This window comes from Halichoerus grypus, chromosome 4 (genome assembly GCF_964656455.1).
Source record: "Halichoerus grypus chromosome 4, mHalGry1.hap1.1, whole genome shotgun sequence".
In the NCBI taxonomy this organism is placed as follows: Eukaryota; Metazoa; Chordata; class Mammalia; order Carnivora; family Phocidae; genus Halichoerus; species Halichoerus grypus.
Genome location: NC_135715.1, coordinates 97998665 through 98026202, shown reverse-complemented (window position 1 = coordinate 98026202; position 27538 = coordinate 97998665). Strand labels below are relative to the sequence as shown.

The 27538-nt window shown below is 37.8% G+C and overlaps 1 protein-coding gene and 1 pseudogene across 2 annotated transcripts in view; both read left to right on the top strand.

Moving 5' to 3' along the window:
* LOC118553881 (nucleophosmin pseudogene) overlaps positions 1–18024 on the top strand; it is a 28756-nt pseudogene extending 10732 nt beyond the window's left edge.
* The window catches only part of DPP10 (dipeptidyl peptidase like 10), a 1380361-nt gene that overhangs the window by 251771 nt on the left and 1101052 nt on the right, over positions 1–27538 (top strand). The gene's annotated exons all lie outside the window — the stretch shown is intronic.

Here is a 27538-nt window from a genome sequence, read left to right as displayed (position 1 = left end):
AACATATATGCAAAGAGAGACAATTTTACTCTCTTTTTCTTATTTGGATGTTTTTTATTTCTTTTGCCTGTCCAGTTGTTCTGGTTAGAACTTCTAGTACTATGTTGAATAGGAGAGATTAGAGTGGTCACCATTGTCTTCCTGATTTTAGAGGAAAACTTCCAACTTTTACTGTTGAGTGTGTTGCTATGTACGGGTTTGTCATTTATTACATTGATGTATGTTCCTTCTTTTTTAATTTAAATTCATTTAATTCACATATAGCATATTATTAGTTTCAGAGGTAGAGTCCAGTGAGTCATCAGTCTTATATGTCACCTAGTGCTCATTACATCCCATGCCCTCCTTAATGTCAATCACCCTTTTACCCCATCCCCCTACTCCCCTCCCCTCTAGCAACCCTCAGTTTGTTTCCTATTATTAAGAGTCTCTTATGGTTTGTCTCACTCTCTGATTTTGTCTTTTTCTATTTTTCCCTCCCCTCCTCTATGATCTTCTGTTTTGTTTCTTAAATTCCACATATGAGTGAAATCATATGATAATTGTCTTTCTCTGATGGACTTATTTCACTTAGCATAATAGCCTCTAGTTCCATCCATGTCTTTGCAAATGGCAAGATTTCATTTTTTTTTTTTTTGATGGCTAATATTCCATTGTGTATATATACCACATCTTCTTTATCCATTCATCTGTTGATGGACATCTGGGCTCTTTCCATAGTTTGGCTATTGTGGACATTGCTGCTATAAACATTGGGGTGCAGGTGCCCCTTCGGAACACTACATTTGTATCTTTGGGATAAATACTTAGTAGTGCAATTGCTGGGTCATAGGTCAGCTCTATTTTCAACTTTTTGAGGAAACTCCATACTATTTTCCAGAGTGGCTGCACCAGCTTGCATTCCCACCAACAGTGTAGGAGGGTTCCCCTTCCGCATCCTCGCCAACATCTGTCATTTCCTGACTTGTTAATTTTAGCCTTTCTGACTGATGTGAGTTGGTATCTCATTGTGGTTTTGATTTGTATTTCCCTAATGCCGAGTGATGTTAAGCACTTTTTCATGTGTCTATTGGCCATTTGAGTGTCTTCTTTGGAGAAATGTCTGTTCATGTCTTCTGCCCATTTCTTCATTGGATTATTTGTTTTTTGGGTGTTAGTTTGATAATGTCTTTATAGATTTTGGATACTAGCTCTTTACCTGTAAGACATTTGCAAATGAGGTATGTTCCTTCCATACTCAATGTGTTGAGAGCTTTTATCATGAAAGGATGTTAAATATCGTCAAAAATTTTTTCTACATCTACTGAGAGGATCATATGATTTTTATCACTCATTCTATTAATGTGGTATGTCATGTTTATTTATTGGTATATGTTGAATGATTTTGAATCCCAGTAATAAATCCCACTTGATTATGGTGTATGATATTTGTAACGTGCTGTTGAATTCAGGTTACTAGCATTTGCTGAGAATATTTGCATCTATATTCATCAGGGATATTGGCCTGTAGTTTTCTTTGCTTGTAGATTAGTATCTGGCTTTGACGTTAGGGTAATGTTGGCCTTGCAAAATGAGGTTAGAAGTGTTCCATCCTCTTCAGTATTTTGGAAGAGCTTAAGAAGGATTGGCATGAGTTTAAATATTTGGTAGAGGGGCGCCTGGGTGGCTCAGTCGGTTAAGCGGCTGCCTTCGGCTCAGGTCATGATCCCAGGGTCCTGGGATCGAGTCCCGCATCGGGCTCCCTGCTCTGCGGGGAGCCTACTTCTCCCTCTCCCTCTGCCTGCTTCTCTGCCTACTTGTGTTCTCTATCTCTCTGTCAAATAAATAAATAAAATCTTTAAAAAAAATTAAAAAAAAAAAAAATAAATATTTGGTAGAATTCCCTGGTGAAACCATCTGGTCCAGGGCTTTTCTTTTTGGGAAATTTTTGAAAACTGCTTCAGTCTCCTTAGTTGTTATAGATCTGTTCATATTTTATATTTCTTCAAGATTCAGTCTTGGAGGTTGTATGTTTCTAGGAATTTATCCATTTCTTTTAGGGTTGTTGTGCATAATTGTTCATAGTAACATCTCACAATTCTTTGTATTTCTGTGGTGTCAGTTATGATACCTCCACCTTCAATTCTGATTTTATTTATTTGAGTCCTCTCTTTTCTTTTCATGATTGGTCCAGCCAAAAGTTAGTCAATTTTGTTTATTTTTTCAAAAACAAAAGCCCAACTCTTTGTTTCATTGATTTTTTTCTGTTGTCTTTTTAGTCTCTACTTCATTTATTTCTGTTCTAATCTCTATTATTTCCTTCCTTCTGCTACCTCGGGACTTAGATTTTTTTTCTATATCTTAAAGTGTAAAGTTATTTATTTCAGATCTTCCTTTTTTCTAAATGTAGGTGTTTATTGTTTAAGTGATTGTGATAAATGGTGGCTGGGAGAGCCTGAGTTGACTATAGGGCCATTCAGGATCTCTGGGGTTGCAGATGGGTTTGTCTCCTGCTGGGGCCCTAGGTTAGCAGGTCTATTGTCAGACTTCGGCTGTGAGGGGGTTAGGGCCAAGTATAGGACCCTTACAGGATCTCCAGTGAGACAAGTGGCAGTTTTTCCTATCATGTTTCTGTACTAGCAAGACTGTTTGCCAACTGGCTGAGATAGTCAACAGCCCAGTTATAGGGCCCTTTCAGAATCTATGATTGACTGAATTTGACAGCCTCACCTCCAGGGGCTCCCAGACTGTGGCTGAGAGGGGCTGAAGCTGGTTCATGGGTCACTTCAGGGTCTATAGTTGGGACCAAGTTCTGAATGCCTATTACCCAACACACACATGGGTGCGTAACTCCTCCTGAGTCCCTTGGCATGTGGTGCTAGTGAGAGGACCAAGATAAATGAGGTTGTAGCCAAGTCCATAGGGGTGGAGAACTGTTTCTGGCTATGTAGCTGGGACTTTACTTCGCATGTCAACCACCTGGGGGCAAGCCTGCCTTCTCAAAATGGCTCTCCTCAGTCTTAAAATGCACTGGGGTTTCACATTCTCCTACCTGGCTCCCCAAACCCCAGGAAGGCATTTTTATCTGTGGATGAATGCCACATTATTGTTGTTCATAGGGTATGAAAAAGAGGGGGACATCTTACTTGGCCACTTGACTGGCATCTTTCTACCTTTGTGTATTTTTGTGTGGTGAGTGAAAAGTACTCACGCTTATATTTATTTTCCAAATAGATATCTTATCATTTCGATATCATTTATAGAAAATTATATTTATGTATTTTTACCTATTGGGATTGTGAGTAACATTTAAAAACAGACAATAAAAGCACTTGAAAGAAAAACGGGGTTAATGGAAATGATATGGTTATCATATTTTCTTTCCGGAATACGACTTTCCCATGTGTGTCTTTTTCTTCCTTCCTACCTCTCTCTCCCACTCTCCCTACAAAGAAGCGTTTGATAGATAAATTAGGTGACTGGTCTTTGCATGACTGAATTGTTTGTGTTGATACTCAGCAATTGCATATTTATGTCAACACTTTCCGATTATGTTCCATTTGTAAAATTTGAAATCACAAGCTCCATCCCAGCTTCAGGAGATAACGGATGAAATATGAGGCAAAGAAATAGGGAGGATGTCATGCTGATTGTTTTCTGGAAGACTCAATTTGTAAGCTAGTGAGAACCCATATCTTTCCCAGTTGACCTTCCTTGTTACACTTTTTGTACTCTTTTTCTTCTAACACAAAAATTATCATGGGGATTTGTGGGAGGTTGTTTGATTCTCGGAACTGCATATGTTACTTTGTGTAATTTATAGCAGCTCTCTGCAAATAATTTATTAGTGCTTGTTGTTAAATGCCCTGTGAAATATCTACCAGTCCATACTCTCACAAAAATATTGAGACCTTTCTTCCATATGCAGATTCTTTCTTAATTACATTTATTCCTGGTACTGAGATATTCCCAACAGTGATGTCAAAAAGAATGGTATCAGCCCTTCCCTGTGTTCTAGAGTCCTCCCAGCTCCAACAACATCTTTCTATTGTATTACCTGCTGTTCAGTGAATTATTAGCCATCTGCTACCAGCTTAGTACTGTGATTTAAGTATTGTATCAGGCGGGTACAAAGGGTAAGAAGATAGATGTAACACTCTCTTTCTCAGTAGGCCACTTAATTTGCTTGACGTATTACACCTTGTAAGTTCCTGTGTCTGTCAACACACCCTCTCTACCCCCAACCTAGTCTGCAAGTCTGAGGTATGTTGTGGATTTTAAATCCTTCCCCCTTCTCTAGCTCCATGCAGTGTCTAGGATGGGCAAATAGTTTCTAATTCACATGTTCATTCAGAGCTTTAGGTAATTGTAACTGATGGCAGTAGGAAAAACCTGAGGCCATGCATTTGCTACTCAGAACTCATCCAACCGGGAAGATTTGGTGGCTGATTTGGTTTCTATTTTTGTTATCTTTTTCTAGTGTCATGTTTAAAACATTGCTTTATATACATATAACATTTTCCTATTCTATGGGATACATTCATTAATTATAACAAATTTATTTTGTTTTTATCTTTTATTTTTTTTTTATTAACATATATATTATTAGTTTCTGGGGTACAGGTCTGTGATTCATCAGTCTTACACAATTCATGGCACTTACCATAGCACATACCCCCTCCAATGTTCATCACCCAGACACCCCATCCCTCCCACCCCCCTCCACTCCAGCAGCCCTCAGTTTGCTTCCTGAGATTAATAAGAGTCTCTTATGGTTTGTCTCCCTCTCTGGTTTCATCTTGTTTCATTTTCCCCTCCCTCCCCCTATGATCCCCTGTCTTGTTTCTTAAATCCCTCATATCAGTGAGATCATATGATACTTGTCTTTCTCTGATAAATTTAGATCATATTTTTAAAATCTGCTTTAAAAGCAAGTTGATAAGTGAATTTATTTTATAACAATACTAGAATCTGTGAGTACTCACACTTGAATTTCTTGAATTACGGTTATATTCCACTGTAACAAGTCAAGAAACAAGGGATTGTGATGAATTAGACAGACTTATAGGACTGAGAACAGGTGTCTTGCTTTAGTTTGAACTTAAACTTGGAAGTCTTTTATCTTATCTTGCTAATAATTGAAGTTTTTCATGGAATATGTTAAAAAATCTACAAAGTATGGAAGGAAATTTTAAATGGAAGAAAAAGAACTTTTATGATTCTATCTGAGTCATCACACTATTAACATTTTTATGTACATTGTTGTATTTTTGTTATGTGTATGTTTTTATAATACAATTAAAATCATACTGAATAAATAATGTATATCCTATTCATTTCACCTATCATTAAAACATAAGCATTCTCAGATGTTAGTAAACTCTTCATAACATTATTTTTTATGGATTTGGAATATTCAATTAACTGAATGTGTTTACTTCACTGAAGCGTTCCTAATATGGTACATTTTCATTGATTACCCATTTTTACCACAATCAACAATGCCCTAACGAATGACACAATATATTTTAGATTATCTTATTTTACCAGAAGTTAAAGTCTCAGAGCAAAGGAAAAAGTATTTTAAGGTTATTACTAAAAAACTTCTTTTAAACAAGTGAATGTGACAAGATATATCCGTGCATTGTAGCTTTTCAACTTTGTTATTTTCTTAAATAAACGAATCATGTGGGTGTCGGCAACGAAGATCCCATCCTGGCAGGTAATAAATTTTTAAATGGCTTTGTGCTGGCAGTGATTCTGGACTTTGGATATCTCTTGTTGTGATAGGTACTGTGGAGGAAAGAAAAATGTAGAAAAGTTTTTATTTTCGAGGACAGTTGATCCAGTAAAATGCAACATCAGATTTCAGATCACATATTGTATAGTGTGCTTATTGAAATTTCTTCTAGAAAAGACGGAACTAAACATTTTTTAAATGATTAATTTTACTTTATATCCTATAAACTTTAGGTGGTGATAGCAACTATGTGTGCTTATTGAAAACTAACAAAAAATAAATTCATCCTATCAGCATAGTTTTCTATTTTAAAGTTAGTGTAACCCTTCACTCTGGATGACTTTCACAGCATGTTCATAAAAAGTCCTTTTTGCAAAAATTTTTTAGCACATCAACAGTTTTCTGAAGGACCTCACCTAATCTTTTGAAATTCAAAGAATTCTCTTTTGAACTGTCTTTTTATGATCCTCCCACATCAGTTTCCTGATCTCTTCCTACTAACTCATCTAGCTCTGTTGGAAAGTCATTTGCTAATGGCTTTGCATGTGGTTCTTCAACATAACTTTTATGAAATCCTGGATCATTTGCAGAAATGTGAAGTTCCATAATTTGACCCAGTTGCACTTGTATTTTAAACATCTGATATGTTTTTTGAAGAGCAAAATGGGAAGAGATAGCTGTCAGGGGTAAGAAGGAGGACTGTTTGGATGGGGATTGATTTGGTAAATTGTCAGTTCTTTAACAAATGTTTTTATTTTATTTTTATTATGAGTCCTAACCAATATCTTAACTTTAGGATTGAAACTAATGTATGTTTGGATTTTTTTTTAAAAGATTTTATTTATTTATTTATTTGACAGAGATACACAGTGAGAGAGGGAACACAAGCAGGGGGAGTGGGAGAGGGAGAAGCAGGCTTCCTGCAGAGCAGGGAGCCCGATGTGGGGCTCGATCCCAGGACCCTGGGATCATGACCTGAGCCCGAAGGCAGATGCGTAATGACTGAGCCACCCAGGCACCCCTGTATGTTTGGATTTAAAGAGCCACATGGGTGTTCTGATCCAAATGCACAATCTGTCCTTCTAACCTAGTGTCAGAGTTTACAATTCACCATCAGGAGTGGATAGTTTGATGGAGATATTCTTCACATTAACCATGAGGTTTAGCTCTATTGAAAAAACATTCTCAACATTGGCTTCACATTAGAATTGCCTGGGGAGCTTTTAAAAAATGCCAATGCTCAAATAAATTAAATTAGAATTTTTGAGGATAGGACCCAGCCATTATTTTTTTAAGCATCCTTTTAAAAGAGAAAACATAAGTATGTATTTCCCATCTTCTGACTCTCAATCCCTAAGAATTCTGATTAACTGTATTTGGGGGATTTGGTGCCTGAGAATTTGCACTTTTAATTGGTCCCTATGTGGCTGTGATATAAGTTGTCTTGGAGGACACTTTGAAACAATGCTGATCTGCACAGACAAGAAATGGTATATAAGAAGGTAGATTAATACTGTCCTATGGAATGGCAGTACTCAATAATTTCAATTTATACTTTGTATTTTCCAATTAATATCATCATGCATTTTTTTAATTTTATTTTATTATGTTATGTTAATCACCATACATCATTAGTTTTTGATGTAGTGTTCCATGATTCATTGTTTGTGTATAACACCCAGTGCTCCATTCAATACATGCCCTCTTTAATACCCATCACCAGGTTAACCCATCCCCCCACCCCCTCCCCTCTAGAACCCTTAGTTTGTTTCTCAGAGTCTCTCATGGGTTTGTCTCCCCCTCTGATTCCCCCCTTCATTTTTCCCTTTCTACTATCTTTTTTTTTTTTCAACATATAATATATTACTTGTTTCAGAGGTACAGAACTGTGATTCAAAAGTCTTACACAATTCACAGCGCTCATCATAGCCCATACCCTCCCCAATGTCTATCACCCAGCCACCCCATCCCTCCCACCCCCCATCACTCCAGCAACCCTCAGTTTGTTTCCTGAGATTAAGAATTCCTCATATCAGTGAGATTATATGATACATGTCTTTCTCTGATTGACTTATTTCGCTTGGCATAATATCCTCTAGTTCCATCCACGTCTTTGCAAATGACAAGATTTCTTTTTTTTTTTTTGATGGCTGCATAATATTCCATTGTCTATATATACCACATCTTCTTTATCCATTCATCTGTTGATGGACATCTTGGCTCTTTCCATAGTTTGGCTATTGTGGACACTGCTGCTATAAACATTGGGGTGCATGTGCCCCTTTGGATCACTACATTTTTATCTTTGGGGTAAATACCCAGTAGTGCAATTGCTGGGTCATACGGTAGCTCTATTTTCAACTTTTTGAGGAACCTCCATACTGTTTTCCAGAGTGGCTGCGCCAGCTTGCATTCCCACCAACAGTGTAGGAGGGTTCCCCTTTCTCCGCATCCCTGCCCACATCTGTTGTTTCCTGACTTGTTAATTTTAGCCATTTTGACTGGTGTGAGGTGGTATCTCATTGAGGTTTTGATTTGGATTTCCCTGATGCCGAGTGATGTTGAGCACTTTTTCACGTGTCTGTTGGCCATTTGAGTGTCTTCTTTGGAGAAATGTCTGTTCATGTCTTCTGCCCATTTCTTGATTGGATCATTTGTTCTTTGGGTGTTAAGTTTGATAAGTTCTTTATAGATTTTGGATACTAGCCCTTTATCTGATATGTCATTTGCAAATATCTTCTCCCATTCTGTCGGTTGTCTTTTGGTTTTGTTGACTGTTTCTTTTGCTGTGCAAAAGCTTTTTATCTTGATGAAGTCCCAATAGTTCATTTTTGCCCTTGCTTCCCTTGCCTTTGGTGATGTTTCTAGGAAGAAGTTGCTGCGGCTGAGGTCGAAGAGGTTGCTGCCTGTGTCCTCCTTTAGGATTTTGATGGACTCCTGTCTCACATTGAGGTCTTTCAACCATTTGGAGTCTATTTTTGTGTGTGATGTAAGGAAATGGTCCAGTTTCATTCTTCTGCATGTGGCTATCCAATTTTCCCAACACCATTTGTTGAAGAGACTGTCTTTTTTCCATTGGACATTCTTTCCTGCTTTGTCGAAGATTAGTTGACCATAGAGTTGAGGGTCCATTTCTGGGCTCTCTATTCTGTTCCATTGATCTATGTGTCTGTTTTTGTGCCAGTACCATACTGTCTTGATGATGACAGCTTTGTAGTAGAGCTGGAAGTCCGGAATTGTGATGCCACCAGCTTTGCTTTTCTTTTTCAACATTCCTCTGGCTATTCGGGGGTCTTTTCTGGTTCCATACAAATTTTAGGATTATTTGTTCCATTTCTTTGAAAAAAGTGGATGGTATTTTGATGGGGATTGCATTGAATGTGTAGATTGCTCTAGGTAGCATTGACATCTTCACAATATTTGTTCTTCCAATCCATGAGCATGGAACGTTTTTCCATTTCTTTGTGTCTTCCTCAATTTCTTTCATGAGTATTTTATAGTTTTCTGAGTACAGATCCTTTGCCTCTTTGGTTAGATTTATTCCTAGGTATCTTATGGTTTTGGGTGCAATTGTAAATGGGATTGACTCCTTAATTTCTCTTTCTTCTGTCTTGTTGTTGGTGTATGGGAATGCCACTGATTTCTGTGCATTGATTTATATCCTGCCACTTTACTGAATTGCTGTATGAGTTCTAGCAGTTTTGGGGTGGAGTCTTTTGGGTTTTCCACATAAAGTATCATATCATCTGCAAAGAGTGAGAGTTTGACTTCTTACTTGCTGATTTGGATGCCTTTGATTTCTTTTTGTTGTCTGATTGCTGTGGCTAGGTCTTCTAATACTATGTTGAATAGCAGTGGTGATAGTGGACATCCCTGCCGCGTTCCTGACCTTAGGGGGAAAGCTCTCAGTTTTTCCCCATTGAGAATGATATTCGCTGTGGGTTTTTCATAGATGACTTTTATGATATTGAGGTATGTACCCTTTATCCCTATACTCTGAAGAGTTTTGATCAAAAAAGGATGCTATACTTTGTCAAATGCTTTTTCTGCATCTATTGAGAGGATCATATGGTTCTTGTTCTTTCTTTTGTTAACGTATTATATCACATTGATTGATTTGTGGATGTTGAACCAAACTTGCACCCCAGGAATAAATCCCACTTGGTCATGGTGAATAATCCTTTTAATGTACTGTTGGATCCTATTGGCTAGTATTTTGGTGAGAATTTTTGCATCCATGTTAATCAGGGATATTGGTCAGTAATTCTCCTTTTTGATGGGGTCTTTGTCTGGTTTTGGGATCAAGGTAATGCTGGCCTCATGGAATGAGTTTGGAAGTTTTCCTTCCATTTCTATTTCTTGGAACAGTTTCAAAAGAATAGGTATTAATTCTTCTTTAAATGTTTGGTAGAATTCCCCTGGGAAGCCATCTGGCCCCGGGCTTTTGTTTTTTGGGAGATTTTTGATGACTGCTTCAATTTCCTTAGTGGTTATAGGTCTGTTCAGGTTTTCTATTTCTTCCTGGTTCAGTTTTGGTAGTTGATATATCTCTAGGAATGCATCCATTTCTTCCAGATTATCTCATTTGCTGGTATATAGTTGCTCATAATATGTTCTCTTAATTGTTTGTATTTCTTTGGGCCTGTTGCCGTGGTTCCCAAATGTCTTTGCCGGAGGCAGAATTGCCCCGCCCTTGCCAGGTCTGGGCTAAGTAATTTGCTCGGGTTTGCTCTCAGGAGCTTTTGTTCCAAGCTTTCCGTACAGCTTTGGAGGACGAGAGTGAAAATGGCGGCCTCCCAATCTCCGCCCCGGAGGAGCTGAGAACTTGGGGCCCCGCTCCTCAGTGTGCCCCCAGAGAAAAGCAGTCAGTCACTCCCATCTCCCCAGTCTCCGGCTGCACTCCGTGCTCACCCGGCCTGTGACCGAGCATTTCTATCTCTGGCACCCAACCCCGTGTGGAGTCTCCAAACCCAGCAGATCCCTGCGGTGTGCTCCCGAGCCGCTCCTCCCGGGGTAGGAAGGGGGGCCCCCCCGGATCTGCCGCTTGTTGGGTCCCTGCTGGAGGAGCAGTGGCCCGACTGTGCCCGGATCACGGTTTATGGCAACCCCGAGCCTAGAGCCCGCGCCTCGGCTCCGTCTCTGCAGCCGGCTTCCCCCCTCCAATAGCTGGGAGCTCTGCCACACTCAGGCACCCCCGGTCTTTCTGTGACCCTGAGGGTCCTGAGACCACACTGTCCCAGCGAGGGTTCCACCCCCCGCTTAGTCACTGGAGACACATCCCTCAGCAGAGCAGACTTCTAAAATTTCCAATTTTGTGCTCCGCTGCTCTATCACTTGCTGGTAGCGGCTGACGGAGGCCCCCTCCGCCGCCATCTATCTTCCCGAATATCGCCTCGGATTCACTTCTCTGCACGTCCTACCTTCCAGAAAGTGGTCGCTTTTCTGTTCAGAAAGTTGCTGCTATTCTTTTCTTCGATCTCCTGTTGATTTCGTAGGTGTTCAGAATGGTTTGATCCCTATCCAGCTGAATTCCTGGGAACAGACGAAATTTAGGTCTCCTACTCCTCTGCCATCTTGCTCCTCCCCCTCCCAAAACCATGCTCATCAAGCATTTTTAACTCTCCATAAGACACTGGCTACTTCTGCAGATAACTAAAGCTACTTAGCATGCCAACTTTACATATTTTATGGAAAGCACAACTGATTATAAAGGATTTCAAAACAACTACTCAAATATTGGTGCACTGGTATATGACATTTTATATATAATTATTTATACATACACACATACAAACACACTGTCATAGCCATAACTCATAGAACAATTACCATTAAAAACATCTTTATATCAGTGCTTTTGTAAGTTCATTGTGTATCCAAATTATCTAAGGATCTTGCTAAAATTCCTGATAAGTTTCTAACTCATATGACTGAAACGAGGCCTAAGATGCAGCATTCCCACCAAGCTTGCTGGTTTTGCCAATGCTGTTAAACTGGACCAAAATTTGAGTCAGAAAGCTCCAGGCTATCTATATGTATATATCTCTCTCTTAGGACTAGATCCTGCAGAATGGATCATTCTCTTGAAATTGATCCATTATAACCTTCCCTTTAATTATATACAATTGAAAATTATAATTACTATGTATTCAGGACCTTTCATGGACAGAACGCTTTAAATACCAAACATCAAACACATGACCTTGTTTATGAAACCCACTTAACTGAGGCTCAGAGAGAAAGGTATTTTGCTCAAGGCCACAGTTTGAATTGGCAGGACAAGATTTTATACTCATCTTAGTGTGGTCCCAGTCTGTCAGCTTAGAGTCTTAGAGTCTGTCATCTAATTAAACAATGTTATCTTGCTCTGGCTTATCTTCCCCCACCACCTCCTTCAGCCGGACTTCTCAGCTTGGTTTTTGGGTAATGATCAAAGGTGAATGTTTGAACTTTATCCCACCCTACATATTGCACACTGAAGATAGCTGTCTGGGCAAGAGTACTAATTATTACCATCATTCTGGAATACATAAGCAAAAAGCCAAATATAGAGTTGTTACTGCACATTTGTTATTGTACATATTGCCCTTCTGTATTCAAGTCCTTTTATACTTACTGGATTTGAACTTCTCGTAGGGAAAATGACAGTTAACCTCCATCTTTATTTTTGGATGAATAAAGTCAAGGAAATAAATGATCAGTTACTTGAGGGTTGAAATGGATCTCATAGTGTCTTTTCTAATGGAAAAATAACTTTTATTGATCTCCTATTCTGTGCTGGGTATTATGCTGGTGACCACATGTGTAGGTTATGCCTCTCAGTCCTCATAAGCCACTAAATTAGTGTCTACACTGTACAGATGAAAAAACTGAAAATCAAGGGTTAAAAACCTGCCCGCAGTTAATAGCTGCTAAGTGATGATGACAGTGTTTGTCTTCTTAGTGAATCAATACAGTTAAAGGAGTATAGTGTTTGTTCTATATAAACTGCAGATAACAATTTGGAATACAATAGATGAATTTGTAACATATTGTGCTAAAATAGATCTGTTTTTATTTTGGAGCAAATGAAAGCGTGTTTAATCTGATGATCACTGCAATAACTCTAGCCTGATTGAGATTCATGAGAGTGGTTATTTATGTGAGGAAGGTAAAGTAACATTTTGCAAAAGGCACACCCAACCACCAGTATTTTTACATGTGATTTATAAAGTGAAAGCTTCCTAAAATAAAAGGTATGGAATGTTTGACTTCTTGTATTTTAACATTTATAATAAACTTTACCATGATAAATGAATCACATTATACTGATTAGGTTTTTGTTGTAGTCAGTTATCATTTTACTTTCTAAGCCCTTGTGCTTAAGAGTGAGAATTAAACAAATGGCTTTTTTACAATGATAGGGAATACTTTTTCACTTCCAACTAGTTGCCATGAAGATTTAAAAAAATCAGACATGATTCAGTGATGTCTAACTTCTCATTTATGGTAAAGCCATGAATATATCCTAAAGCCTGTGTTTGTCTTGCTATTTCTAGATTAGGTCCATTTTCCAAATATCTGAATAGTTTTTTGTTATTATTGTCATTTTGTTTCATTTTTCCTGAAAATTGTTTTCATACTAGCCTTATATTCCCATAGGAGTTATTTGTTACAGCTATGGGAAAAGTTTAGAACTATACTAACCCTGGATTCCCCTACTTCACCAGCTAAAGATGTGTTGGTTCACCAATGTCTGCATGTGTGCTGGAGAATGGTTCTTTCTCCTCTCTTCTCCTCTCCCCTGCCTTTATTTCATTTCTGCTCATGGATTGTAATTATTATTTATGGAAGTTCTCTACTAGATACAGGCCCTTGGGGTTTATTCTTTTTAAATATTTGAAACAGCATTTTTTCTAATGTTTGAAACTTCAGGCATCACACAATGATGCACACTCAGTAAGCTCAGTAAATATTGGTGGAATTAATAACTATTAAATACCCATGCAGAAAATTCATTAAACATTACTAGCAAACTTTCTATAATTTGGGCTAGACAATAGTAACATGGTAATTCCCTTTTCTTATCTACTTTTGCTCTCAAATTTATTATGATGATGATATGATTCCTAAGGAAATTAACTCTGCAGGATAAAAGTAGTCATTTAGGCAGTTCCTTACATTTTCATTTGGATCAGTCACCTGGATGCATCTCTTTAAAAGAAGTCTTTTCTCAGCAGGTTGTTTCTGACTAGAAACCCATTTGTATCCTCAAACAATTTGAGACCTTCATTTTGCTTTAGAGCACAGATTTTATGAGGAGCCATGGCCATAGTAATCTTGTACACAGAGCTGGAATGTGGTTTTCAAACACGATCTGATTACACCCCAGTGGTTCATGAAACTCTAATGCAGGGTAGTTGTTTCAAAGCATTTTACTTGTGAACACCTCAAATGAGAATTCTAAATTTTATTTGCTTGGAGCCAGGATTGAAATACAGAGAGGCAGAGCTGAGATCTGTTGTTGCAATGTGAAAAAAACATCTTGGCTTTCAGTGCAGAGAACACTTCCAGGGAGAACCATAAATGGTCTGTGGAATTATTCCTTTTCTACCTGGTATGATAGTAGAATAATTGTTCTCTAAAAGGCACTGCTGTTATTTTAATGGCACTAGCTGCTCTTCTTTAGACTCTTCTTGTTTCTATTATAGTATTTATTTAGAACTAAATATTAGAGGACTCATGGGCAAGTGAGGAAATCCAGGATGTGAGTTGCCTGTGCATTTTGCCCAATTAGCTGCCTAGAAAGCTAAAAAAAAATAAATAAATAAAAAAAAGAAAGGCTCTATTCCGTACTAGGAAGAACTTGGATTTTGAAGCTAGAGAATCTGGAATCAAATCATAGCTTCCCAACATACTAGTTGTACATCAATAGGTAATTTTTATAAACCATATGAGCCTCTTTTTACTTATCTGTAAATTGGAGATAATAGTTCACTAAGTGGTTGTGACTATATACATACACATACACACACACTCCAAAAAGAACCTACCAGTACCTGAGACATTGAAATATTAGTAAATATGACTTACTCTTCTATGGTGAAACACTGTATGTCATTGGTGGTATAGTATTAAGGGATATTTACTGCAACTCTGCCAAAATTAGATTGAAAATAAAACTCTAGGTGTTCTGACTCTGGAAAACTTCTTGCATCATTTTAATGAAGAAACACTCAACTTTGACACCTGTAAGTGATCAGGAATTCCTGAAGAATTATGGCAGTTAGACTATAGCTTAGGGGTCAACAAACTGTCTATAAAGGGCAAGATAGTAAGTATTTTAGACTTTGTGAGTCATAAGGTCTTGGTTGCAACTGCTCAATTCTGCCGTTATAATAGCATGAAATCAACCATAAACCATATATAAACAAATGAGCATAGCCTTACTCCATTAAAAGTTTATTTACAAGAAAAAAAAAGAAGAAGGTGGTTGGCTCTGTTGTGCACATGACCCCTGCAAAATAACATACATAGTATAGCTCATGATTGTAAATTATTAAGTAGTATTGCAGAAATGAAAGCACTACTTACTACTGGGTTGATGAAGAGGTGTGTGCGTGTGTGTGTACATATGTCTCTATATATTTTATTTCTGAGTTTGTGAGAATGAAGAAGAATAAGCTGTCAGTCTTACTTCCAATAATGATTAGGACAACAGGAGGAATTTGGATAATGCATCGTAAATTAATTCTTGGAGATACATCTGCAAAAATACATTTTTAAAAAGGATTATGAAATCTTACCTTAGAGCTCTCCAGCTGATTGCAAGAACGCTTCACACTCTAACATTGTGCAATCCTAATTTCTTTTTAAGAACTGAGAAGGCACATCTCTTTCTGTTATTGTGTCTGTCATGGAACAAGAGCTGGAACCTCTGCTCAACCCCTAGCCAAGTAAACTCAACATACTGAAATATGCTGACAAAGTGTAGGATATGGGAAATGATTCTGCAGGTCATGACAGGATTCTCCACAGGTATTTCTGAAAAATAAACACCTCTCCTATTTAAAATAGGATGCAATTGATGGAAATCAGTTTGCCCACTCTTATCTAGGACACATCTGTTGGTGCATCTGTACTGCATATTTTCAAGGAACTGTCTCCTGAGGTTTATATTTTATTTGAGGACATCTTCCCAATACTGTAACATCAGTGTCTAGGCAAAAAAAAAAAAAAAAAAAAGACTAATAGCATCTACTTATAAAAATGAGGGATATATACATATATATATATAACATGCAGGTTTTAATAGGAACTTTCAATGTTTCTGCCATTGATGTCTTCTGGGAAATTCGTGCAACATTATTTCATGGTTTTCATAATTTTGTAATCACTCCAGCCCATGGTTACTTTCTGACTTTTTTGTTCTCCTGTGTGTTTACCATCAAAACCACCTCATCCAGTTTTATACACCTGGGTCCTGTGTTATAAAAGCTTTCTGGAAAGATTGAAATAATGGGTTCTTTCACCGCTCTGGTTCCACATTATCCACTCTGTCTCAGAAGTATGATTTTATTCTTTAAGTCCTTACTATTTAAGAATTCAGTATTTTGCCTTTCTTTTAAAAAAGCTAATTATGTATTTCTTCAGTCCTTACAATAAGTGGTCAACTGAATAAAAATGTGTGTTAAAACATTAGTGCAAACCTGTTGTTTAGGGGTTATATAAATGCAGTGAAACAATTCTCCTTGAGTATAGAGTACAAAATTATAAAGTACCAATGAATATAGTCCTAAAAAAAAATAAAACAAATTGATTTTTTTAAGTCTGTTAAATCCATTCCCTTAAAGGTTGTTTACATAGGCAATTCAAACATACATTTGGGGGCCATTTAGTCAACTACATTTTCATTAAACTAACTTATACACCAGACACTGTGCTGGGTCCCAGAAAAGCAGATATGACTAAGACATGGGCCCAGCATTAAAGGAAGTTACTTGGAGAGGGGATGAATTTTGACAGCTACATAGTAGAGTCCCCTCACGTAAGGAGAAGTCATTCCATGGTTTCTGAATCAAGGACTCTGTCTCTTTCCATATTTTTTCTGTGCTTAGAGCATAATAATTAGTCTTGAATTAAGCTGTTTTTCTCCCCAATGTCCATCCCAATCCTGCCCAAATTATTCCAAGCCTACCCATTTCGCTAGCCTTAGGTTAAATCTTACTTTTTCTCAGTAGTCTTTTTCCACTGTTCAGTCGTATCAGCCAACCATGTTGCAGTCTTTGAATTGCTCTGATACAGCTTTTTGGAAAACACCATCAGACTGCCTAGTGCCCATCCCATTACAGTTCAATGTATGGATCAATCCCACATTCGCAGTGGTTCTCTTGATTCATTTTGATTCTTTCACACCAAGAGTCTGGTGTGTAGTAAGAACTCTTTCATTCTATAATTGCTTTCGGACTTCATTTGCTTTTTCTTATGGACATGGTAAAGTCTTCTCCTCTGATTCTTGATATTTTCTGCTCTTTTTTTTTAAAAAAAGATTTTATTTATTTATTAGAGAGAGAGAGAGCACAAGCAGGGGAAGCAGCAGGCAGAGGGAGAAGAAGCAGGCTCTCCACTGAGCAGGGAGCCTGATGCGGGACTCAATCCCAGGATGTTGGGATCATGACCTGAGCTGAAGGCAGATGCTTAATCAACTGAGCCACCTAGATGCCCCAATATTTTCTGCTCTTGAAACAGTACTTATCTATTTCATGGGGACTGGATAGACTCATAAGTTGACATGAGGAACAAAACAACAATTACTTTTCAGTAGTTCCCCCAGTAAGATAGAGTTCAGAGATGCTTATTGCTATAACTGCATTCCTGATTTCTGAAAGGCCCTTTAAAAGAATCACCTCTAATGGTAAAAGGGAGGCTCTGTGCGGGCTGACTCTGTTCCACGACAGCAGGGAATATCTGTGCATTAACAGCAACAACAACCAATGCTCTGAAAGAATACATTTTATGAAGCCTGTGCTAGATCAGAGTAGACTGAGCATGACTCAGTGTAAGAGTTTCAAAATTGCTTTGGAAAGAAGATAGCCTGTTTTTATTTCTTTGTCATATAACATTGTTATCATGAGAAACAATTAATTTTCTTTATTTTATGTTCCTGTTATAATCTCTGTTGTGCGACAGAGCTGTGGCATTTTGCTGTAATTGTAAGAACAGACAACACTACAGTGCTTACGGAAGATTACATTATTTCCAACTATGGACAGCCTGAGAAATTGAGCAAAGAGCTGACCTGGTTTTTGGCCAGTAGCAGAGCATAGAAGAGATGACTTAAAGCATTTATCCATCACCCAGTCCCATTTCTACAGTGAAAGTGCTGAAAACGAAGGCTCAAGTCCTGGGCCCTGTTGTACTCATTTCCACGATGGCATAATTGACATTTCCTAGAATAGTCAGCAGGACTCTTGGATTAGTTCTCTCTCCCTTTCTGTTTTTCTCACTTTTGCTCTCCCTCCTTTTCTTTCTCGAAAGAGTAAGACACCTTTAGACCTATTCTCCCAGCTAGCCAAAGTCATCCTGCAAAGATTTCAGAGTGGCATTCCTCTTCCCAGGGGTTTGGAAACATGGTTTTAGAGACTCATTCAACCCTGAGATTCTGTGGTTCATGATATTTTAGTTTACCTTTGATCTTTTCTTTCTTTTATTTTTTTAAAACATTTTATTTATTTATATATTTGACAGAGAAAGAGAGACAGAGAGAGAGACCACAAGCAGGGAGAACAGCAGAGGGAGAGGGAGAAGCAGGCTCCCCACTTAGCAGGGAGCCTGATGTGGGGCTTGATCCCAGGACTCTGGGATCATGACCTGAGCTGAAGGCAGACGCTTAACTGACTGAGACACCCAGGTGCCCCTCCAGTTTTTCTTTTAAATCTCATAATACTTCCAGGATGGGTAGCACTCTCAACTATTTAGCTGTGAAATACTGTTTTTTTGTACTTTGCATAAGCCCACAGTTCCAGATGTTTACCCAGCAATCAATTCTAAATTACAGTTGCCAGGTTGTTATTGTTGCTGTTATTTATTCTTATTATTATTCTGCTTGCAAATAGTATTAGATATGCCCTTAAAAATTAAGTATACTCTCCCCCCTCAAAATTTTAAAGTAAAAGTCTATATAAAATTTAAATTGGGAAATTTTAGCCTTCTTTATGATATCATCTTCCCAGGGAATATTTATGTCACTTGTGGAACTTCATGAAGTACAAAGAGCATGCACATATCATGCCCCACCTCTGTTCAACTTGTAGCAAAAACACCTTCACTCTCCAGATTACATACGACTAATGTTCTGGTTCTTTAATTGGGGTTTCCATTTGGGAAGCTAAAGGGTCCTGTATGTCTAAAGCTTCGTTTATCACTATAATAGCTAGCATTTACCGAGTGTGGCTTATGGACTAAACATGCTGATAAGCGCACGTATGTATATTCTTTCTCCTTGAATTCTCTTAGACACTCCTTACTGAGCTACAGTAGTTTTCCCCATTTTGTAGAAGAGGAAAGTAAGATTATTAGCTGTTAAACAACTGCCTCAATGTAAGATACATTCTTCCTATTTTTGTGTTCTCCTTTTTAATTTATTTTCTTTAACTTATTTGATAAATATTTATTTAGCACCTGTTATGTAGTGGGTACTGTGCTGAACACTAGGCATAGAGGGGTAGGTAGAAGCAGAAGTGGTCCCTGCTGTCATGGAGCTATTTAACAAGCAAGTGATGGAAATAAAATCTTTTTCCAGGGCCATCATACTCTAAGGATGAACTCTTTAACACTCAGTGTGTCTTTTAAAAAACATTTTTGTTTCTTCCTGCATTACAATTAAGAATTTAATAGGGACAGTGAGTATGAGTAAAGTTCTAACGTGGTTTCTGGTTTACTGACTCCTTCCTGCTCTTTCATGAGAATGCAGCTCTTCTCCTATCTTAGGCTTGCTGCCCATGTTTCCTTGGCCTGCAGAGAGTCCAGAACACTGGCCGCATGGGGGTGGTTGACATCCTATCTCTCAATATTTATGCTCCTAGACCTCACAGATTTTCTCACTTCCCAAAGTCCTCTCTTAAAATGTTCAAACCTACTGCTTAGGTAAGAGGGGACCAGTGCTACTATTTCTACATCATGACACAAATACAAAATGCTCATATTTGCATAATGAAGCTACTTGTGGCCATAATAGCTGCAAGGGTTCTGGCTGCCCCAGACCTCGCCTGGCTGCCCTGGACAGGGAGAATCCTTGTCTCAGCACCCTGTAGACTCTTAAGAATGTTTGAAGTAGGGAAGATTTTTCTTAGGTTATTTCCATTTTAGGTTGGCTTTAATGGGTTTTATTTTTCAGGTAACCCTGAGCCGGGTCCCGTGGGAGTTAAAAGTCAAGTGGGCCTTCCTGACTTCCTGACGGTTACATAGAGAGAGAGAGCTGTAAGGAGCTTTCTCTTTCACCCTCTGACCACTTTACGAGAAACAGAAATTCAAGGAGTTGATTTCACTCTACCGCTACTTCACTGTGGCTCACAATGTGACATGTTCATATGGTGTTCAAAGGTTGGGAAGAAGTGGGTCCTGTAGTACAGAGAGAAATATAAAAGGCAGAGGCAAAAGCAAAGACAAAAGGGGGAAAACAGGATGAGGTCAGCACATGAAAGTGTTTTCTTTCTCCCCTCCTGGGCTGCTTTCACAGTACTGACACACCAGGGTGGCTGGCCGTCTTCCTCAGTACTTTGCTAAAGGTCTCTGATTGGGTAGGAAACTTGACTGCACTAGAGGACATCAAACGTCCAGCAAGCCTTTGGTCTTACCCAGGTGCCAGCAGCTGGGTCCTGTGCTTCTGTTCTCCTGTTCGCCACATTTTGCTGGTGGAGTCCAGTTTGCTTTAGACACTCAGTTACCTGTTCCACAAAGGAAAAGAGGGTGTTGGATAGAAAACGATCATCCTTTTCAGTAGGTGAAACAAATAGGACCTGCCCTCTCTTCCATCATGAGAAACCTGTGCTGGCATATTGGATTCATGTACGTAAGTATAGTTTTTACTAATTACTGTTATTTTTTTAGCATACTTAATGTGTTTGTAAAATTGAGCCAACTCTACCTAAGGAAGCCCACAGAGAACCATTAAGTGATCATGGCTGATTGTGTTTGAATTCTTAACTCGTGAACATCTCCTAACAAAATAGTGTACCTATCAAGGTCAGCAGGAATTTCCCACTGACTGAACCAAATGGACATATTTTGTTTTTGCTTTTACATGAATTCTCTGCATGGTCGGACTCAGGTTATTATTTTCTCTTTTCAGATACTCTGTTTTTCCTTCTTCTGAATCTCTAGTTATTCTTTCTCTGACTCTTTCCTGGATTCCTCATCCTCTGCTTACTTTTGAAATATGATTATTTACCAGGTTCCTTCTTCACTTCACCCTGCTAATCTCCTCACTCTGCCTACTTGCCTGTTGATTTCCCTACTCCCATAATTCATATGATAATAGCAAGATTTGCATGTTAAGCCATTCATCATGTTGCAGTAGATTTACTTATTTGGCTGCTGACTCAAGAATCACCACCTGGTCTCTGCTTCTCTCTTCTTGTCCCTGTTTTGCCAATAATTAAATAAATAACTTCTGGCTATAGGAAAACATAGACCTAAGACATGCTTTTCCTAGAAAGGGGGCTTCTCTTTTTAGACTGTAACTAATGGCTTTCATTTTTCTGGCTGGACCATGAGACAACCCCTCTGAACTCCAGAACCGGCTATCAGCTTGTTAGGATTTCCCATTTGATATTCTATATTCAAAGATGCAAAATTGAACTTGCCCTTTCTTTACCCAATGCTACCCATCATTCCTATATTCCCATGTTCAGTGAATGTTAGCATTATCTACACGGTTGCTCAAAGAAATGTATTGAAATCTTTTCTGACTTGTTTCTTCTTCTTTGACTTCTTATATCTAATTATTAATTAGTTTACTGACTATGGCTCTGTCCTTTCCATCAATCACTTCAGTTTAGACTCCACCATTCTTTGTCCACATGACCGTAGAAGTCCCCTATCTGCTCTTGTTTATACACTGTTGCCTTCTTCCAGTGCATTATCCCCACTGCTGCCAAACTTGTTTCTTATTTTTCTAACGTGTAAATGTAGTCTTTTTCTCCCTTACTTACGTTCTTTCCTATTGTCCCCCTCATTGACTCTAGCAGCCGCCCCTCCCAGTGCACTCCATCTTCTTCCTTGACTGCTATTTACAGTTCCCAGGATAGGACACGAGCACATCTCTTCCCACCTAGAACAAATGTACCCTGCTCTCTTTCTCTACCTCGACATCTCCTTTTCATCTTCAGAAGACAAGGATGTGCAGGGAAAAGACATGCTCTCTAAGCATAGTCTCAGACCTTACTTCTCAAAGAAGAAATAAAAAAATACATGGAGACAAAAGAAAATGAAAATACAACAAATGGTCCAAAATCTGTGGGACACAGTGAAAGCAATTCTAAGAAGGAAATATATAGCAATACAGGCTTACCTCAAGAAACAAGAAGAAGCTCAAATTACAATCTAACCTTACACCTAAAGGAACTAGAAAAAGTAAAACAAAGCCTAAGGTGAGTAGAAGGAAAGAGAAGATCAGAGCAGAAATAAATGATACAGAGACTTAAAAAGGAATAGAAAAAATCAGATACCAAGAACTAGTTCTTTGAAAAGATAAATAAAATTGACAAACCCTTAGCCAGACTAATCAAGGAGGAAAAAAGAAGGAAAGGAAGGAAGGAAGGAAGGAAGGAAAGAAGGAAGAAGGAAGGAAGGAAGGAAGGAAGGAAGAAAGAAAGAAAGAGAACCCAAATAAAATCAGAAATGAGAGAGAAGTAACAACTGACACCACAAAAATACAAAGAATTATAAAGGTTATTTATCAGTTCTAAAACTGCTGAGCCAAGTGACTTTGGAAAATTACCTAACTTTACTGAGTATCAATTTCCTTATCTGTTTTGCAGACAAAAATAATAACAGTTACTTTAAAAGGTCATAAGGATTGAGCTACACATGTAATGTTCTCTATTGTTTGGATTTCTTTAAGCAGCAACGACTAGCAGACCAAAACAAGAAATAGTAATTTATTGGTAAGAGTCTATGATACCTCACAAAATCATAGAAAAGAATGCCAACACAAGGATAGACCTATAGATTTAAAGAACTAAAAATGAGGACAACATAACCCAAGGATTTACTCCTCCTATTTCTTATCTCCGTTTCTAAGTTGCTATTAATTCTCATTCTCCATGACTCCAAGAGATAGCATTTGCCTTTTTAGTCCCATTAGACAATCTAAGGTGATATATCTGATTAGCCCAGCTTGAGTCAGATGTCTAACATGAGACTCATCCTATGGTTGATAGCACTGGGGCCTTGAATTACTTCATCTTGAGTCCCATGCCTACCTGTGTGGTAGAAGGGCATGAGCAGGGAAAGATTGTAGCTGCTTTAGTCAAGTATTGTTTGCCCAATTTAAAACACCCCCCCCCAAAATATTCCAAAGTTCCCCTATCTGATATAATTCATATATCACATATGCATTCTGTCATTCAAGGTGTAGAGAACTTGAAATTATGTCCAACTACTAATTTTAGGGTCCTGAGTTTATGGTCTCTTTGTGATGTGCATTCTTTTAATAATGTATAGATTTGACAGTCATCATCTTGCAATATATGAGCAAAATCTATATATTTAACCATTCCTCAGATACCTATTACATAACGCTGGTGAGGAAACAGTAAAACATGAATTAAGATTCCCATGTAGGAAAGGGAAACAGGGGGATCTCCACACATTTGTCCCTGGTTGAGGGAAATATTGTATACTGTGGACAGGGACAGTAAGGAGAAGTCATTGGCTTCCAGGGGAAGTCAAACCCTTCCAGTTGTGTGATTGCCTGGGGATCCTTTCTGGTTTCTCTTCCCCATATGTCCTTTATGGTACTTGAAGATTATTCTTTCTAGCCACACCTGAGGGGACATTTAGGAAGGACTATCTGGGATCTGTACTTCTCTGGCATTTCTTTTCTGGTATGGTCACAGGAGGTAGTCTTTGCCTTAGAAGTTAAATATTAACAGATCTATCTTTGAAACATTGAATTTTTTGGTAATTCAATGACTTATTAACCAAATTGTCTACTCTATTTGGGTACTTTTCTTTGGGCATATCTCCTTTATTTAAAAACCAAAGGCAGAATTCTTGTTCAGTTGTAATCTTTAATCTGAACCCTGACTTTATAAAATTTTATCTTGAATAATAGTCTATGGTTTTGCTCATCCTGATAAAACACATTTTAAAAGATTCAGCCCAGCCCCTGCCTCAAAATCCCAGGTTGCGTACTAAGGCAGAATTGACAATTAACCCGGCCCCAGGAGGAATTCTTGAGAACTGGGTATTTCAGTTGAAGGAACAATTATCTCTTTCATATGCCAGGAAGTGATAATGAGGGATCAGGCCTCCCCCATTTCTCTGACTGCTGCCATGTTCCAAACTTCTACCATTTTTTTTTTTTTTTTTTTGGCATGGCCTCTATAGCACAGATATTAAGCCATTCCTATAAACACCTAGAAATATGCAGTCTCCCATCTTCAAAGAATGTCTTTTCTTGTCCTATCTGTTTATTCTAATCTGTCACAACTTCATATTCTAGTTAAGGCATTTTTTTCTTTTTTTTGGCATTTTTTTCTATAATAAAATATTTTCTTCTAATCCTATCTAAAATGTTTTTTTATCCTACATTTGAACATCCAGAGATGAGAAATCTAGCACTTTATCATACAGTATCTTATGCCACTCTCTGTTCTTATGTGTGAGTTGTATCACCTAAAAGAAATCAAAGGGAGGTACATGTTATGCAATTCTATTTTATTTTCTACAGTACCCAGTTTAAGATTGAATTTAACACACTCCATTATTCATCTATCAAGAATCATTTATTGCATAAATATTATTTGCCTATTACTATGATAGGGCATTGTGATAGAAATAATAAAAACATGGTACTCAGACTCAAGGTGCTTATAATTTAGTGGGTGGGACAGAGAACGAAATGAACAAATGGAGTAAACAGATGATGTGTAGTGATGGCTGTACACACAGGCACTAGTAGAATCCTGAGAAATCTTTGTCAATAAGTGAAAGGAGAGCTTAGAAGTCTTCGTATTAGAGGTGACAATTGATCTACAATGTGAAGGACCAGTAGGAGTTAGTCAAGTGGATAAGACGGTGGAGTCCAGCTAAAATATATATGTATATAAGATACAGGTTTGAAAAAGTTCTAGCGAGGTTAAGAAAGTAATTTAGGTTTCTCATGAGAAGGGGAAAGAGGTTCTACTGCCCAAGAATAAATGGTTAGGTCTAGTATTTTTGGAAGTTTCTAAGATGAAATTTGTTTTCCTTCTAATTTTGACTTGGGACAGCTTTATCCTTGGTTAAAAATAAAAACAGTGACTGAAAGGAACATTTTATTGAAATATTATCAGCCCAGAATATCTATGTTTGATTTAGATCTTCTAATTATCTCTAGTAGAGAGCAGCTGTGAGAGAATCTGAATGAATCAATTGTATGGTGCCATGGGGTAGAGAGCAGGCTTTGGGGAAGGGGGAGGCACAAGGAAGTCCTGGTTGTCCGGGTATAGCACAGTAACATCAAATATCTGGGGACCTTGTTAAAAGAGAAATGAATTAGACAAAGTTTACCTTCATCTGTAGTTTTCCAGAGAATTGACACTAAGACATGGATAACAGTAATTTGATGTGGAAAATCAGTGTATGTGTGCGTTTGTACATGGATAGCAATGTGTATATGTGTTTATAGAGGAATGGGGAACAATGAGCAACCAGAAAGGATGAAAATGATTCAGGTGTCCATTTTTTCCAATATTGGGGTCCTGGATCGTATTGGAACCCCTTAATAATAAGCAGGGAGAGTTAAATTGTTTCATAATCCATGATATTGATTTCAACGTCTTATTGGTTCAGTTCTTCTGCAGCATGATGAAACTTCAAAAAATTTTTTGCATTACTTACACTTCAGTATTTTGGTAGACTTATTTTCTATTGTCAATTTAAAATGTAAAATATTTCTATAACATTTTTGTAATAAGATGACATTTGTGTGGAGGCATCTGCCCTTATGTGGGATGTCATTAACAGTCCAGGCTTCTACTCATTCTTCAGTTCAACCCTGTTTTTGTTTGTTTGTTTTGTTTTATTTGTTAAATTCCTGAGTTATCTACTTTTTTCAAGAGGTATATTATAATTTACATGCAAAACTGATTTTACTGCATAATAGGTAACACTTAAAGAAAGGTATCACCCACATTGTTTAGAAATTTTCTGTGTATTTGTGTTTCTACGTGTGTGTCTATGTATGATGGATCCAAGAAAAGCATATTTTAGAATGAGGCTTAGTAATATGTGTGTGTGTGTGTGTGTGTGTATGTGTGTATTTATATATATAAATATACACATATATATATATTTTTTTTCTCTTAGTACTGAGTCAAAGGAATATCAAGAATGTTTCAGACAGTAGAACATACATTTTGGAGTAAGATAGAGACTTAAACCCCAGCATTGCCACTTACAATCTGTGTACCTTTGGGAAAATTACCTAAATTTCTTTGAACTCAGCTTATTACTTTTTAAAATGAAAATAATAGAAGTGCCCTCCTCATAGGACTGTTGTGAGGATTAAAAGAATTATGAATATAAAGTACAGCACAGGGCCAAACACACGGAAAGACCTCAAGATATTTTATTTCATTGATTTAAGACACACATTCTCCCCACCCCCCACATTTTAATATCTTTGTGAAGGGAATATGTCTTACCATCTGTGGTGTCTTATACTTAATCTTATAGTTGATGAAGCATAGAGTTATTAAATATATGATTAATAGTTGAAACATAGCATTTAGTTTAAAAATGTTAGAAATCAATGCTATGGAATCAGATACCAACTATCCCATTGGGTATGGTTTGCAGTGAAGAATAAAAATGAGAAATTTGCAAATTAGGTTGGAATTAATATATGTTCTCTCTATTTTGAGGTTATTCATTTATTTATTCCATAAACATTCCTTTGTTGAATTGACAACCTACCAGATTCAGTATAGGTCAAGAATCTAAAAGATGATCTTCATCTTTAAAGGTCTAACAGATGTCTCATGAAAGACAGCATAGTCATGTAAGTACAGTATCAGACCAGTACCTAAGCTAAGAGTTTATATAGAAAAGGGATCTAGGGGCACCTGGGTGTCTCAGTTAAGCATCCCACTCTTGGTTACAGCTCAGGTCATGATCTCATGAGTCTTGAGATAGAGTCCTGCCATGGGCTCTGTGCTCAGCGGGAAGTCTTCTTGAGATTCTCTCTCTCTCCCTCTGCCCCCCCCCACTTGTGCACTCTCTCTGTCTCCCTCCCTCCCTCTCTCTAAAATAAATAAATAAATCTTTAAAAAAAAATGGACCTAATCCATAGGAGAGGAGAGGGTGAGAAAAGTCACAATGGAAGATGTGATCCTGAACTGTGTCAACAGACTAGTAGTAGAGTGAGCCAGACAACAGGTCAGTGGACTTGTGTTCTAGGAAGAGGAAACATACAAAAAGGGACTTGAGACATGGAGAGAAAATGGTCTTTCTGGCTCTACACAATGTTTAATTTGGATAAAATATTTGGAGGAGTAAAAGCTCTAAGCTAGAAATGTAAGAAGCTCATGGAGGACCATGCATTATCATACTGATGGGCTTGAACTTTATCAT